The sequence below is a fragment of the Olea europaea genome, chromosome 21 (genome assembly GCF_002742605.1).
Source record: "Olea europaea var. sylvestris chromosome 21, O_europaea_v1, whole genome shotgun sequence".
NCBI classification, from domain to species: domain Eukaryota; kingdom Viridiplantae; phylum Streptophyta; class Magnoliopsida; order Lamiales; family Oleaceae; genus Olea; species Olea europaea.
In genome coordinates this window covers 4,727,944-4,741,766 of record NC_036257.1, presented here as the reverse complement: position 1 = coordinate 4,741,766, position 13,823 = coordinate 4,727,944, and the positions used below count along the sequence as shown (strand labels likewise).

Below are 13,823 nucleotides of genomic sequence, written 5' to 3'. Positions count from 1 at the left end.
ATGTATGAATGTTAATTAATTTAAAATTAATATTAGAGAATATATACATGACAATGAATGTTAGATCATTTATACTAAATAAATATAATTTAATTTTCAATTAAATAAAACTAGATACTAATTAGCATACATGGATGTAATTAATGAGCTGTATTCTTAAATGTGGAATTCTAATTAACTTATAATTAGAATTTATAATACTGTATAAATGAATATAAATATTAATTAATTGAGAATTAATAACAAAGAATACACGATTTTGTATTATTTATTACATTTTGTAATTTGGCTTCATGTGGTGAAAGCATATAGGTGAAATAAATCTATCAAATATACACTGATGATAAATAAAATAGTTGACAAAATTATTCATGATAATATTATTTAAATGGTTAAAGCAAATACGATATGTGACTTAACGGGCATGTTAACTAATTTAGAATTAATGTCAAAGAATATTTACGTGACAATGAATGTTAAATTATTTATATTAAATAAATATATTTAAATTTCCAATTAAATGAAATTGGATGCTAAGTAATATATATGGACATGAATAAAATAATGTGAAATTATAATTAACTTAAATTAGAATTAATAACACTTAAATGCATAAATGAAGATGAACATTAATTAAATGAATGTAGATGCTAATTAATTGAGAATTTAATAACAATGAATTCATACATGAACGAAAGCATACAAATAAAATGAATTTGTCAAATGTACATTTATAGTAACTAAATAGTTGGCAAAATAGTTCATAATAATATTGGTCAAATGGCTAAATAAATTAAATCCATATTACAAAAACGAGAAGTAATAAATTATTGGAATAATTGAATTATAGTTGTGCTAGACTTGTTCAAAAAATGATTCTTGCTTGATGTGATATTTAATATATTATAGATATGACACTGGATTTCCAATATTTTAAAAGTGAATTAGTAGTGTCTCCATCATTAAATAACCATGTGACATATACATGATGCATTGATGAGTTGACAGAAAGAAATATGTTTAAAGAACGCTTAGAAAATTATGATGTTTGAATTTTTAATTGAATGATGAAATTATCATTTAAATTGTTTTCAATGATTAAAAATGCTTTTTGGACAATTTTATAAAGTGAGTGTCATACGACCATTTAATCTGCAAATATATATTTTCAATTTAAATGGGGAATGAGTGCCAGAATTTTAATAGATCGGGAACATGAGTGAAACAAATATTAGGTTGGAAATTTGATTGTCACACTTACAAAAAGTTAAGTTGAATTCATCCAATATTTTATGGTTGAGCTACAATATAAAATTACAAAGTTACCTATAATCTATAATTTGGAAGATCACAAAAACTTAGCATTTGTTTGATCCCCATTGTATAAATCTTCTCTTTCTTCGAATTTATTTTTAATCATACATTCTTATAATAAAATATTTTTGTATGTAAATTCAACATATTTCTATACTTTTTATCCACACATTATTAAAAAAAAAAAAAATTACAAACCTTATTCTAAGAAAATTGGACTACAAGTGCTTAATGTACATATTTGAAGTATGAGATCGAAACCTCAACTTTTTACTAACTGAGATGAAAATTTACATCAAACTAGTGGTCTTAAATTAGATGAGCCGAGCTTGAATCAAATCAGTTCATCCCACGAGCTCACTCCTTGATGGGCAAGATGGGCCAGCCTGCAAGCCATTCACGACTAGTCAATTTTACTTTTGATTGAAAATTTCAACCCTAGAAGTATACTAAAGACGTAAATTTGTAAGAAAGGTGTAAACTTAAGAAATAAAAATTTTGTAAAAATCCTCCTCCTTTATCTCTAAGTTTGGAATTTCTTACAATAGTAGTGAAGTTAAAACATTACACAAATAAATATTTCGTGTATAATTTTTTAAAAATAATACAATATAATAATAATTAAAAATTGAAACATAATTACAATTCTACCTTCACAGGCTGCAATTGCTTATCTGAAAGGATCTCAAAGGACACCTTGATTTTTTTGAAGTCATGACGAATTTGAACATGTACTTCCATTTAATTATAATATTGTCTAGGCCACATGATACATCTCGATCTAACGTATGGTCTTCCATGATAGACCTCATATATTAAGTTTTGATAAAGTCCTGGGTGCCATGAACAACTCGAACTATATTAGACAACAATGAATATTGATATTGTTGTGCATTACTACCACTGAAGTATATTGAGCAATTGTTTATTTTTTATTTTTCAACCTCATAATGCATTATATGATCGTTGCCTTCCTGAAAATGACTCCCACTATGAGATACCAAGTCAAAAAAGATGGCTGTTACATTGCCAACAATCCAAAAACTTGTTAAAATTGGGAAACAAACAAACGTTAAATAAGTTAGTCCCTACTAATGTCTCACCCCATGTTGATGATCTAACCATTCATACTTTTAAAATTCAGAAAAAGTTAAATCCATCGTAGTTCAAATCATGGTGCAAATCACACAATTCTGTAATTCTTCCTTGTAACGAGAAAATATTTGTATTAAGGACGAAATATAAATTTGTTGAAGTAACAACAAGCAATGTTTTGTTCTCCACAGTTTGAGATAGAGATCTAACACCGTCATTGTAAACAAACAATTGGTATGTTATGAAAAGTAATTTTTAATGTGTTTTTCACCGCGATACATTTTAGGGATAGTAGAAAATCCTCACCCATTCGTCGTAAGAAGACTAAATAAATATTTAACGAATATGGAAATACACTTAATAAGTTATACAACAAAGTGAAAATATTCAACTCACTATTAGTCAAAACAACATCATTTTGAAATTGATTACGAAAAATAGTTATCTCATTCTTATAACGAATCAACGTTCCTAAACTATTATGATTTTGTTTAAATTCTATGTGAAAAATATAAATTGAATCCCATTAATACTATTTTGAGGAATATGAGGAAAAATTATGGAGAAAATGGTGTTTACGCTTTCATTTTTTTGTTGAACTCTTGTAAAGAATGTACAATTATTTGTGCAATGCGACAAGTAAATTCATTTGTTACAATGTGTGAAATAACAAATAATTTTTTTTCACCAAAGTTAAATTATCTTCATCAAGATATAATGCTACTAAATGTATGTATCGATTACTATCAACAAAACACATAGAACTGAAAATTAAAAATACTAAATTTCGTGATTTGAAAGAATAATTTTAATTCTTCTTTCATCTTATCGAATGCGATATCACAACTACCATTTTCATCAAATTTTTTGAAAAAAATGGCAAGAAACTAGGCGAATTACGTTGTTCCATAAAAATGATAATGATATAACTGTTACGCAAATTAGGTAGAATAATGCAACAACTAAATATAAGTAGTTATGTCCTCGCAAACATTAATGTAAGTTACGTAAAGAATATAAATTATGTGCTATATTAGGTAGAATCAAACATCAACATAATGCGCCTAAAAGAATATCCAAAGAATATATTCCACTGAATGTGTTTGAGTATGAGAGGGAACTACAAAGAATTCTGATTTGACTTTATTTTTGTGGTCCAACGTTTCCATCACATCAGAGGACCTAATCTTCGCAGTGTTTTATTCCCATACTATTTTCAAATGTATATTTAGGGTACATTTATCCAATTTGGTAATGAATACAAATAATCTTTGAATCAAAATAAAATCGAAAAGTTTATCCTCCTTATATCGAAATGTGAATTAGGTGTGAATGTTCAATCAAAGATGTCTTGGGGATCGGCAATAGCTAAGCATTGTCTTGTGTGATGACACGAGGGTTATCGATGTTGGAAAACAATTGGAAAATGGAGAAGAAACAACAAAATCAAGAAAAAATTACAGCAACGAGATGAAAAGTCACTAATGTTGTCAAGAACAATTTCAAAGGCTCGAACACGGGATCGCTGTCCTCAAACATTATTTGCCCCTTCTCCGATGTTTTCGAAATGCTTAAAGATATTCCGACAAATAGTTTGAAAGATTATAACAAGCCTTGTTGTGGAAAATAACAAAGCAAGAAAAATTTTTCACCAAAATTTTGAAGAACATGATAAGAGAATGAATATGAAAAAGAACAAGAATTTGATCTTTTGATCGTTGAATGGAATGAATTTCAAGTGTTTTTTTTAATTGTTTAAGCCTTGAATATAGTTATACTATATATAGGCCACGAATAGGCAGTGAAATGGTGCTAAAAATCAAGTGAAAGGTCACTAAATTCAAACTTATAACGTTTGAAAACGGCCTCCAACGGTACAAAATTTTGTACCATGTGACTGCATGGTACAAATTCATGCGGTTGAGTTCAAGCGAACCGAGGCCTCTTGGCCTCGATTGTATGGCCAAGATAACCATGCTGTCGCATGGTAATACTTGGTCCTATTTTATAGCCAATTCCCCAACTTTTCATTCCAAACACTTAATTGATGATTTTGAATAACAAATTTTCAACAATCCCCCAATTGTTCAAAATTAACAATTTCATATTCATAATATATGACACTCATGCATAAGAATTAGATATCTTTTGATTTGAATCTAAACAGAGTATAATTCAAACAAAGAATAGTTGGAATCAAAGCTAGCATGTAGCTTTGAACCAGTTATTTCATATGACAATACCGATAAGAATACACACGAGTACCACGTGTTCTCAAGTTCCTCATAACTCACTTAGAACTTTTATGGTCTTGTGCTTATCCTTTTCAACGATCTTTTAAAAGAGAAACTCCAACTCTCTATTAAAGCGGCATCACCTCGAAGATTGTTTAGATGAAGTTCTTCTAGTACCTTTGTTACTTTTAGAAGTACTTGTGTCTTAGCATTGAACTTCATTAAGAGCTTAAAGCTCAACACTCATTTCAGTAACAATCAGCATTATTTCGATTTAGGATATGATTATTGCGAATCTTTATAATACTGTAACTATCCAATTATCGAATGACTTATTATTACCCTTTAAACCCGTATATTACGTTTTGAGTGATTATAGGTAGGGTTGCCGTCATTGGTGGACTTTTTTAGTTAAAGAGTTTCAACCACATCCTACTCGAAGTAAATGCCACTAAATCTCTATTTAGAGGTTTAGTCAAAAGATCCGCTAAGTTCTCAATTAACCTTACATAATTTAGGGAAATTATTTCATCCTTGATTAATTTCCTAATGTAGCCATGTCTAAGAATCGCGTGTCTAGACTTTCCATTGTATACCTCATTATATGCTTTTACTAATGTGGTTTGACTATCACACATGATAGGTAATAAAGAAATATTCTTCAATCCTAAAGGTATCTCATAGAAGAGATCATTAAGCCACTCAGCTTCTTTCCCGATATCTGATAGGGCTGCAAATTTTGATTCCACGGCCGAGTGTGTTATGCACCTTGATAAGTGTGTTTTTGCACACTTATTTACATCACAAACATGACTTAAATACAAGTAAAATGATTGAATTGTTACTTAACTTTGTCAAATTCATGCAATGTAGGTGATTTTATGGAAATAGTGGAATTCAGGAGAAAAGAGCCGAAAAGGACCAAATTGGAGCAAAATAAAAATTCAGGGACCAAATTGCAATTATTTGAAAGTTGACCCGATGAACACATCAAGCAATTGATCAAGCTAAGCACCAATTGGAAGTTATAATGGAACATTGGAGTAATTAGAAACAAGAGAGGAGGTCAAGGAGTGAAGGAATGAAATTTGAGGATCAAAATGACTCAAATTAGAAGTTCGCCCTACTATGCAGTCGCATAGTAGAAAACCTATGCACTCGCGAATGATCCTCCAGGGATTAAAAACACCATTTTTTATATACCTATGCGGTCGCATAGGTATAACTTTTCCCCGATTTTTGTAGTCTCCTTATATGATTGCAACTCCTTTGGTAACCTAATTTGGACGGGTTTAAATAGCAAATAAACATTCAGAAGCCGGACGAACGAATTGGGAGGCAAAAACATTCATCTTGGAGAGGATTTGAAGGCAAGAACAAGAATTGATGTGAAGATTTACAAGATTTCTTCAAGTTTTGATAACCCGGTGATGTATTTTATTCAAAACTTGTTAGATTTCGTTATTTTTGTCATGATAGGCTGGATTTCTGCAAGTAGGTGATCGATGAACCATGTAATTATTATTAAACTTGTTATTTCATGATTTTGAATTCATAGTTCGATGGGATATTTGAATGTATTATATTGCTTTATTTATTTCCACAATTAACGTGCACTTAATTTGTGTGAACTTGGTGGTTTAATTCTGAATTTGAGAAAATTGGATTAAACTCGACATATATAATTCATCATAGGGGTCGATAGGGGATATAAATATACCCCTATGCCCTATGTAAATCTTTAATTGCTCACAAAAAGATTACATGCGTTCTTGTATAATTGCATCCGTCATAGAGATATAGGCTGGTGATTTATGAGAATAGGTTCAATACATCTCGAGAGAGAGAGTATTGAATAGATTTAGGAGCATTGATTTGTCAAATTCTTATTGAATTATCAAAATTGTGAAATTAGGGTTTAATTAGTAATTATTTGGGGAGTCGTGATCCTAGTGCATTCGTTTTACATAGATTTTCATAAATTGACAATACATTCATTTATTTTCATAACATTTCGTAATTGAGTCATTCGTTAAGCGAGTTTAAGTAATTAGGGTTTGATTTGAAATTAGGGTTTTTCAATTTGGGGATTTCCCCCAAAATTAGGGCTTTTAATTCTAAAATTCATCTTGAATCAATTAGTCAAAGTTAAGGCTAAAATAAATAAAATTGAACTACTCTTTCTCTATGGGACGATACTCGAACTTCTAAAGTCCACTTTATTACTTGTCACGACCCGTACACTTGCGATAATTTAAATCGAAAGAAATATTTCGCGAACAAGTTTTTGGTGTCGTTGTCGGGGATTGAGTTTAGTTTAATTTTATTTTATTTTTTGAGGCACTAATTTGAACTTAATTTTTTTATTTATTTTATTAGCATAATTTTTGTTCTTATTTTTATTTTTATTTTAGTTTATTATCCTCTATTTGTGTTTTAGTTAATTAAATTGTTTGAATCTCAGTACTCGTACTGGTTTTAATTCTCAGATTTGCATGTCACGATTGCCTGGAGGAGAATTGATTCCAGCTGATCCTAAAATTGAGCGCACCTTTCACTGACGACAAAGAAATCACCGCGAAGCAAAAGTACAAATGGCCAACGAATTAAACAATCCCATGATTCATGCTAACGAAGGAGAGGCAATGGATGAAGGGAATGAGATTCTGGGGGATTTCTTGACTCCTCAAGTGATTTAAAGCCAGTCCAGCATAGTGTATCCACCGTTTGGGCAACCTAATTTTCAGTTGAAGACCAATGTGATACAGCTGTTTCAAAATGGACACCAATTCTATGGCAAGGCTGAGGAGAACCCACAGACACACGTATCTCGATTTCTGGATATGTGTCAACATTTCAGATATCAAGGGATTTCGGATGACGCCATTAGGTTGAGGCTTTTTCCACATACGCTACGAGACAGAGCACTTGAATGGTTGGATTCACTCCCGGTTGCAAGTATCACTACATGGAATGAGCTGGCACACAAGTTCTGCACAAAGTTTTTCTCCCCAGCCAAGATAGCAAAGCTGAGACATGATATATCAGTATTCAATCAAGGAGAGACTGAATCATTTGATGAAGCTTGGAACAGATTTAAAAACATGCTCCGAAAATGCCCTCAGCATGGGTTCGATAAAAAGACCCAGATTCGATTCTTCTACACAGGATTACTTCCATACCATAAGAGCATGGTAGATTCAGCATCAGATGACTCAATATCCACAAGAACAATTGACGGGGCATTGGAATTATTTGAGCGAATGGCTACCACATCAGCCATGTGGTCTTCTGAGAGAGCGACTCCAAAGAAAACTCCAGGTGTCTACGAGGTGGACGCTTATTCAGCAATTTCTGCAAAAATTGATTCTCTGTATCACAAGGTGGAAAGCATATCACAAGCATCACAAGCTAAGAAGAGCAATTGTGAAGAATGTGGAGCTGAGCACAAAACATCAGATTGCCCTATACTCATGCAAGGAATTGAGCAAGCAGATTACGCACAGTGGGGACAACGCCAGCAGCATAATCAATATGGTGAGACTTTCAATCCCAACTGGAAGAAACATCCCAACTTCTCGTGGAGCAACCAGAATCAGAATAAGCCACAAGGGCAATTTCAACAACAGGAGAAGAGGCCTCAATTGGAAGATATGATAGGAAAGTTCATGGAGAAGGCCGAAGCTACACTTCAAAATCAAAATGCAGCCATAAAAAAATTGAAAACTCAGGTGGGACAGCTAGCCATCGCATTGACTGGCAGAACACCAGGTAACTTACCAAGTAATACAGAAATCAATCCTAAAGAGCAAGCCAAGGCCATTACAACTCGAAGTGGAGTTCAATTACCTGAAATCCATGTCAAGAGACCGGGAGTGATTGGAGAAACATCTTCCTCCGCTGAAGAAGAAACTGTTGTAAAGGAATCAAGTTCAAAGGAAAATTTAGAAGAATCACAAGATAAGGCCAAAGTCACAGTCAGCCCCTACGAACCTCCGATTCCCTTTCCACAGCGCTTGAAGAAGCAAAAAGTGGAGCAACAATACGAAAAATTTCTAGAAATTTTCAAAAAGCTCCATATCAACATCCCGCTAGCAGATGCACTATTCCAGATACCTAGCTGTGCAAAGTTTCTGAAGGATATCATATCAAATAAACGCAAGCTGGAAGATCATGAGACAGTCATGCTTACTAAGAAATGTAGTGCCAGAATTCAGAATAAGCTTCCACCAAAACTAAAAGATCCAGGGAGTTTTACTGTTCCTTACACAATCGGTGAAGTATATTTTGATAAAGCATTATGTGATCTCGGTGTAAGTATTAATTTAATGCCTTTGTCTGTTTTCAGGAAACTAGGATTGGGAGAAGCTAAGGCAACCACTGTGACACTTCAGCTGGCTGACAGGTCACTGACACATCCCAGAGAAATAATTGAAGATGTGCTTATCAAGGTTGAAAAGTTCATATTCCCAGCGGACTTTCTTTTCCTGGACATGGAAGAGGACAGGGACGTTCCATTGATACTTGGCAGACCATTTCTGGCAACAGGGAGAGCATTAATTGATGTTCAAAGAGGTTAGTTGATTTTAAGATTGGGAGAGGAGCAGATATCATTCAATGTATTCAAGGCAATGAAATTACCAGTAGAATCTGACAGCTGTTATCAAGTCGACATTATTGACAAGGCAGTACAAGAAACATTCTTACTACACAGTCCATCTGATGCCTATGAGGCATGTATTGCACAATCCCAATCAATCCAGTCAGAGTCGTTTGAAGTTGAAACATGTGCAAGATTTTTGGAGACCAACCCGCCATACACACGAAAGAGGCACTTCAAGGAACTGGGGATGGGAAACACAAAGCCACTACCTTCAGTTCAGCAGCCGCCAGTTTTAGAACTCAAACAACTATCGCCACATCTCAGATATGCTTATTTAGGAGAATCAGATACACTTCCAGTAATCATTTCGAACACAGTCAGTGAGATGGAGGAGGAAAAACTGCTCAAGGTACTTAGAGAGAACAAGACGGCGATTGGTTGGACAATAGCTAACATTAAAGGAATCAGTCCTTCCATGTGTATGCATAAAATTTTAATGGAGGAAAATTGCAAGCCTAGCATAGAAAGTCAGAGAAGATTGAACCCAAACATGAAGGAAGTAGTCAGGGCAGAGATACTGAAGTTATTGGATGCAGGAATTATCTACCCAATTTCAGATAGTGCATGGATCAGCCCTGTTCAAGTGGTACCGAAAAAAGGGGGAATCACAGTGGTGAAAAATGAGAAGAATGAACTAATTCCCACCAGAACAGTTACGGGTTGGAGAGTTTACATTAACTATCGCAAACTCAATGCAGCTACATGAAATGATCATTTTCCACTCCCATTCATTGATCAGATGTTGGAGAGGTTGGCTGGACATTTACACTACTGCTTTCTTGATGGATACTCGGGCTATAATCAGATACCTGTCGCACCAGAGGATCAGGAGAAGACCACTTTCACTTGCCCCTACGGTACTTTTGCTTATCGTAGGATGCCTTTTGGTCTTTGCAACGCTCCAGCCACATTTCAGAGGTGCATGATGGCAATATTCTCTGATATGATTGAAAGGTTTATCGAGGTTTTCATGGACGACTTCTCAGTATTTGGATCTTCATTTGATGAATGTCTAAACCACTTGAATTTGGTCTTACAGAGATGTAAGGAGACTAACCTGGTTTTAAATTGGGAAAAATGCTACTTTATGGTGCAGGAAGGCATTGTACTTGGGCATAAGATATCGGCAAAAGGAATTGAGGTAGACAAGGTAAAAATTCAAGTGATTGAGAAATTACCACCGCCTACATCAGTTAAAGGAGTTTTTTGGGGCACGCTGGGTTCTACCGGAGGTTTATAAAAGATTTCTCGAAGATCACTAAACCTTTGTGCAATTTACTAATGAAAGATGCAACCTTTGAGTTCAATGAGGATTGTCTCATAGCCTTCAACACTTTAAAGGAAAAGCTTACGACAGCATCAGTCATTGTAGCGCTAGACTGCGAATTACCTTTTGAATTGATGTGTGATTCAAGTGATCACGCTGTAGGTGCAGTATTGGGACAGCGGAGGAAAAAGATTTTTCATGTGATCTACTATGCAAGCAGAACTCCAAATGATGTACAACTAAATTATGCAACCACTGAAAAGGAGCTGTTGGCTGTGGTGTTTGCATTTGACAAATTCAGGTCATACCTCGTCGGATCTAAAATCATCGTCTATACTGATCATGCTGCTTTAAAGTACCTGCTCACAAAGAAGGATGCAAAGTCGAGATTAATTCGTTGGGTGCTGTTGTTGCAAGAATTTGACATTGAGATACGCGACAAGAAGGGCACCGAGAACGTAGTATCAGATCACCTATCCAGACTAGAACCTGGGGAGACGAAAGATTTAGTGGATATAAATGAGATCTTCCTGGATGAACAGATGTTGAGAGTGGATGAAGCACCTTGGTACACAGATATTGTCAATTACTTGGCCAGTTCCATTCCACTGCCTGACTGCTCCAGTCACCAAAGAAAAAAATTCTTCGCCGAGTTAAAATACTATTTCTGGGAGGATCCAATTCTCTATAGACGAGGAGCTGATCAGATAGTGAGGAGGTGCGTACCTGAAGAAGAAGTACACGAGATTCTCGAACAATGTCACTCATCCGCATATGCAGGACACTTTGGAGCTTCAAAAACAGCTGCAAAGATTTTACAATCAGGTTTCTACTGGCCTACACTGTTTAAAGACACATTTGAGTTTGTTAAGAGGTGTGACAGATGTCAACGCACTGGGAATATCTCGAGGAGAAATGAAATGCCACTAAACAATATTTTGGAAGTGGAGATATTTGATGTTTGGGGAATTGACTTCATGGGACCTTTCCCCCTTTCGTTCTCAAACCAGTATATCTTGGTGGCAGTGGATTACGTCTCAAAATGGGTGGAAGCAGTTGCATTGCCAACAAATGACTCAAAGACAGTAATTGGATTCTTAAAGAAATACATTTTCACCCGATATGGTACACCGCGAGCTATAATCAGCGATGGGGACAAGCATTTCTGTAATCGCCAGTTTGAGCAGCTGCTGAATAAATATGGCGTTAAACACCGCGTTGCTACTCCATATCATCCACAAACCAGCGGGCAAGTTGAGGTATCTAATCGGCAGCTGAAGAGAATACTAGAAGTCAATGTGAATTCATCTAAAAAGGATTGGTCTAAAAAGCTAGACGATGCATTATGGGCTTACAGAACAGCATTCAAGACCCCGATCGGCATGTCTCCATACCGCCTAGTCTTTGGGAAAGCATGTCATCTCCCATTAGAAATGGAGCATCGAGCATATTGGGCTATGAAACAGTTAAATATGGACTTGAATGCCGTCGGAGAAAGCGTCTACTGCAATTGAATGAGTTGGATGAATTTAGAATGGAGCCTTATGAAAATGCAAAACTTTACAAGGAGCGAACCAAGAAGTGGCATGATATGCACATTCAGAGGCGAGTATTCGAAGTGGGGTAGCAAGTACTACTGTATAACTCGAGACTCAAGCTATTCCCAGGAAAACTACGATCATGGTGGTCGGGTCCCTACATAGTTACAAAAGTCCTACCATATGGGGCTATAAAAGTGAGCTATGAGAATAAGGGTACCTTCACTGTTAATGGGCAAAGGTTGAAACACTACTGGGGTGGTGACTTCTCTAACCAAAAGTCAACCGTTCAACTCGAGATGCCAGAATAAAGTAGCCGCAGAAAAGTCGAGCTATCGACTATAACTTAGCGTTGGGTGGGAGGCAACCCACTGTATCCTTTTTATCTGTTTATTTACTTTATTATGTTTTTTTGCATTAGATTAGAAAGTTTATTTTCAAATTTATTTAGTATTTTGTTATGTGGTCATCGATCATCTAGGTATGTTAAAAGAGTCCAAGCACTATTCACACAAGTCCTTAAGTATCATACACGAGTTTGGGTTCATTTGAGTTGTTTGGGTAGTTGAATGTGAAATTCACGCATTTCGAGGCAAATTATGTTTTCAAAATTTCACATGTCAATGTTTTAAAAGTATGTCTTTAAAAAATTGGGGGCGTTGAGAGCTGGGTCCTTTATCAAAAAAAAAAAAAATTTTTGGACAAAAATCGAATTTTTTTGGAGAAAGAGCCTTTGTTTTATTTCTTTTGAATATATATATATATATGAATGTATGTCTATGCGATCGCATAGACATGGTGTCTAGCGACCACATAGACACCTACCGAAGTTAAAAACCAAAAAATAAATATACCTATGCGACCGCATAGAATTTAACTATGTGGCCGCATAGACAAAAAAATGCGTGGGTTTTTAACCCACGCCCGAATCATTTTCTAAGGGTTTCAAATCAATTTCAACCTCTCACTCTCTTCCCAAATCAATTTTGGGCTAACATCACACACGAATTTATTCGTTGCATTGTAATATAATTGAAGGGAAATCCATTCTCTCCATCGATTCAACCCTACAAACACAAGGTATGTGTTTTCCCCCCCTCTCAATTCCGTTTTCGGTTCTATTGATTGTGAATGTAATTTTGGCGATTTGAGGGAGATTAGACTAGTTCATGTGCATATGGATTGGTTGTGCTTGTGTTGTGCGAAAATTTGGAGTGATTTTAAACCAAAATTCTTTCAATTGACACCATTTTCACTATATGCTTGTCATGTGTTTGATAAATTGCCACATTGATAATTTTTGGGTATTTTGGTATATGTTGCATTAAATTCATTTGATTGATGAATGTGTAGGAGATTGGTGATTGATTTTTGAATGGGGAACCATGTGACATAGTAAATTTTTGGCAAGTATATGAAGGTTTCATAATGCCCACAACATGTTCGATAAAATGCCCATTTTTGGTAATATAATACAATTATGAACATCTAGCATGGCATATGACTATTAGATGAATGGAATAACTCGTTGTGATGTATTACCAACCAATGTGACTTAGACTACATCAACACAAACATGCACACAAATAGCTGTGTGGCATGCCCATAGCACCATCCATCCCTTATTTTGCACTACCATTTGATGCACCAAACGAACTCCGATTGAGCTGAAATTTGGGTATATGCTAGACCTCATTGCATACTTTCATATG

General features: G+C 34.8%; 1 pseudogene; it reads left to right on the top strand.

Moving 5' to 3' along the window:
• The first annotated feature begins 9,631 nt into the window (after positions 1–9,631).
• On the top strand, positions 9,632–12,422 carry LOC111370024 (annotated as a pseudogene).
• The last annotated feature ends 1,401 nt before the right edge of the window (positions 12,423–13,823 follow it).